Genomic DNA, 4,478 nt, shown 5'->3' on the forward strand with positions numbered 1-4,478 from the left:
CCGAAAGGATAGAGCCTAACCAAAGAATAATCAGTTAACAAATTTCATGAAGACATTGGCTAAAGTTTAGATTAATCTACCGTTAATTGATACAATCAAGAACATTCCCTCATATGCCACTTTAATAAAAGATGTGTGCACAAAGAAAAAAAAGCTTGTGGATTTCGAAAAACTGATTCTTACAGAACAATGCATGCATATTGTTTATCTATCAACTGATTAATATAAGTATTATCATGAGTTTGTCAGAACGAGATTTAGAAGATTGGAGACATAAATAGGAAATTGTTTGCGCAATCTGTGGATGCAAATTTCCGACTTCTTCTTCATGAATGAAAATGCACCTGCAAAGCAATTAACACCTTAGGTTAAGGCCAAGAGCCTCACACGCCTACGATGAATGAGGGGGGAGGGGACTTTGGCTGAAGAACCTTCGATGCCAAAGTTAGAATTTGAGGGAGAAAATGTTTGAAGAAATTTGGAGAATTTGGTCGGCCTTATTTGGAGAAATGGGGACCGGCCACTTATGGTGGTAATTGGCAATAAATCAATTAATTAGACAATAAATCAATTAATTAGACAATTAATCAATTAATTAGACAATTAATTAATTAATTGGGTAATTAATCAATTAATTTACTTTACTAATTAATCCCAATTTGAAAAGAATAATTGGGAGTTACCTTGTGGGGAGGATTTGATGATGATTGATGAAATAGGTTTTGAATAAATACCATATAGGTCACCTTTGACCTTGATTGAGTCGTTATTGTTTGCTGCTTGCGCGTGGGAATCCCGATGTGCCTCGAGGGTAATTTTGTCCTTTTAACCCAAAAGTCTACGTGTCGCCTCCATAATTTTCTTGATTATGTTTGCCTCCATAATTTTGTCCTTTTACCATGCTGAATAGATGGTCAGATGTCATTTTGCAGAGTTGTGAAATTTTTTTTTTTGCACATAAAAGCATTGTTGTTCCTATAGAGGATCATGGTACTACGGTAGTGCTTGAGATGTCGATCCGGATCTTCGTCTCCCTTATATAGAATGAAGTGAGACATAGTAAACTCGCGAGGTGGATCTATTCGTTCGATCTCATCCGTGAATGGTGATATGCTTATGTTGGTCATGTCTCGTCAAAGTGCATCGTTAGTAGTCTCGTTGCGTTAGAAATTGCGCATTCGTTCAGTCGGGAACCTCTCAACTTCTTATTGAATTTGCCTCTGCTGGGGCAGTGGAACGTTCGGCTGCCCTCGGTTGTGCCCTGTTGGTTTATGTCGCTCTTCTCTATGCTCGACTCATCTACACCGCGGTTGTGGTGCATATGACCTGTTCTTAGCAAGCGAACGGGCTGTTCGCAGGCTGTCGGTTGAACTTGAGTCGGATTGAGTGACTGCTTCTCTCCATCTGCCGTGTTGCCTACTCCGATATGAGGTGGAAAATGCTCATTGCGAGCCTAGTTGTGAATGAATACTTAGCCTAGAAGGTTGTCTATGTTGATAATTGGAGTGTGGGCTCAACTCTGAATGTATGCTCGTTTGTGGGTTTGATAGGAAGTGCACGCTTCTCCGCGCTCTAAGACAAGAGTATATGCTATCCCAAGGACCCAAGCGGGAGTGTAAACTGCCAGAATGCCCGAATCGTGGCTAGTTGAGGGGCTGCTTGCTGGGATGCTACTAGAGAGGTTCGTCAGCTGCCCTTGTCTTGCTTCGGGACACCTCGTCTGGGGCACACTGCATCTCGGTACATTGCAAAAGCTGATTCACCAAGGCCGTTTGCTGCACGAGGGCGTTTGTCAACTCTATGACTTGTCGGGAAAAGTGTTGTTCGCCATGAGAGATGAAATGGCTTGGATGGTAGGGTTCTCCATAGGCAGTTGAGGTGTAGTTGACTCTGGGTTCGAAATTTGAGCCGAGATAGGTCAAATCCGAAGAAACTTAGGGTGAAAATACCCCCGGTTTAATCGTCGGTCTAGAAATCTGAAGCCGGGACAGTTGAACTGATATTGGATTAATTTGAGTAGCTTGGAAGGCCACGGGAGTGGGCTGTTCCATGTGTGGCGCGCATGCGTGTTAGGCCTGAAATCAGCTCGGGATCGTCTTGGGCTCGCACCAGGTCGCGGCTTGGGCCGGCTCGCTTTGGGCTTAAGCCCGTGTGGTTTGGTGTGACGCGGGGTGCTGAGTTGTCCTTGGTGCAACTTGGGTCTGCGAGTCTTGGTCTTGGGTTTGGAGCTTGTTGGGCTCGCGTTGGCCTTGGGCTCGCGAGTGCTGGGTTGCTCCAATTGTTGGAGCTGCTTAGGCGTCAGCTGCCAGTGCAGCACCGTGGGCTTGAATATGGGCTAGCTGCCTTGTGGCACGGGCTTAGGCTTGCTGCTGCGAAATGACTTGCTCACAGTTGATAGTGGGCTTGCTGAGAGTTGTTGTCGTGGCTACTACCATGGTGGTTGTCATGGTGGTGCTCTATGGGGGTGGTGCCGCTCCACTCGTAATTGTGTTGAGCCTCGTAGATCACCGTGGTCCAAATTCTTGAATGTTGGAAGTTCCGTTTGTTGTGGTTTCTGAATTTCTAGTCATTGTACTTTTCTTTTACGTTTTATCAAAGAATTTTTATAAACAAAAATTCCAAGAATAAGAACATAAGAAAAATCTACAAATGAACAAGAAAACAAAAAACCTTGAATGTGAGAGTCTTATTCGAGCGTGTGAATCAAGACTCTCAATGAAAGCACCAATTTGTGGATGCAAATTTCCGCCGTCTTCTTCTTGGACGAAAATGCACACGCAAAACAATTAACACTTTAGGTCAAGGCCAAGAGCCTCACGTGCCCACGATGACTGGGAGGGGACTTTGGTTGAAGCACCTACAATGCCAAAGTTAGAATTTGAGGGAGAAAGTGTGTGGAGAAATTGGGAGAATTTTAGAAGGGAATTCGACTCAAGTTTTTGGAGAAATGTGGAGGTATTTATACGGGTGTGGCCGGCCCGATTTGGAGAAATGGGGACCGGCCACTTATGGTGGTAATTGGCAATAAGTCAATTAATTAATTGGGTAATTAATCAATTAATTTACTAATTAATCCCAATTTGAAAAGAATAATTAGGAGTTACCTTGTGGGGAGGATTTGATGATGATTGATGAAATATGTTTTGAATAAATACCATATAGGTCACCTTTGACCTTGATTGAGCTGTTATTGTTCGCTGCTTGCAAGTGGGAATCCCAGAGTGCCTCGAGGGTAATTTTGTCATTTTACCCAAAAGTCCACATGTCGCCTCCATAATTTTTTTGATTATTTTTGGCTCCACGCCATCAACATGTCGATCAAGAAGAGTACTATCATGAATTTGTCAAAACATGATCTAATGGTTTAGAGGCATAAATAGAAAGTTGTTTGAGCCGAACAACATGCATAATGCTTACTATCAACCGATCAATAAGAGTATTATCTTTCTTCTTTTTTTTTTTTTTTTTTTTGAGAGAACAATACATAATCATTTATATATAGCTTTCTGACCATTCTTTACTAACTCATGCAATGCAATTATCGCGACGAAATGGTAAACATAATAGGCCCCAGAAGAGTATACTAAAACCAGTACTCTAGAAAGGTAGTGCAACTGTGAATCCAAATCGAATCACGATCCCACGATCAAATCTCACTTGTTCCCCCATCACATGGTCAGAGAAAATATCAATTGCCGGAAGAATGCCCGTCAATGATTTCCCACGCAAAAATACAAAATCCAATGTGGAGCATGTAGGAAATGAAAAATCAACCAAACTTCTGGGCACCATCTGCTCTCATAGCACGATAGAGAGGCCTGTATCGAATGACATATGAAAGAGGGCATCCCAATAAAGAATAATAGATCGTTGCAAGCAAAAATATTTTAACACCTACGCCTCTAATCCAACAGACGATAATCGCAATCACGTTGAAAAATAAGCAAAGACTATGCCTTGCCAACTTGCAAAAGCCAGATACTGTGGTCTTTGAGCATGTGTTGGTATTTCATTAGCTATATCATGGTGAGTAATCGCAACCACAGCATGCGTAATGCTTATCTATCAACCAATCAAAATCAATAACAGTATTATCATGAGTTTGTCAAAACAGAATTCAATAGATTTGAGACATAAATAGAATGTTGTGTACGCATGTATGTGACAATATGGATGAGAGAGAGAACGAATACTTCCAGGACATATATACAGTGTCATTTTGATGTTATGAAGACGCGTATTAAGACTTTTGGCGAGCAGCAAATAACTGTCCTATAAAACTAAATAAATAAAGGGCATTGAACTATAGGGCCCTTAATAATTTTCATCGAACGTTGAGAAGTGTAGTACTCTGTCGTTTCTTTCCAAAGTCGGCTCGCAATTATACGCTATAGCCAGTTATTCAGATCACCAGAACTTATATAAGATGGACAAAATCTCCAGAGAAATAATTAAACATATCACTGATAAAACCTCCA

Source organism: Malus sylvestris, chromosome 16 (genome assembly GCF_916048215.2).
Source record: "Malus sylvestris chromosome 16, drMalSylv7.2, whole genome shotgun sequence".
Classification (NCBI taxonomy): domain Eukaryota; kingdom Viridiplantae; phylum Streptophyta; class Magnoliopsida; order Rosales; family Rosaceae; genus Malus; species Malus sylvestris.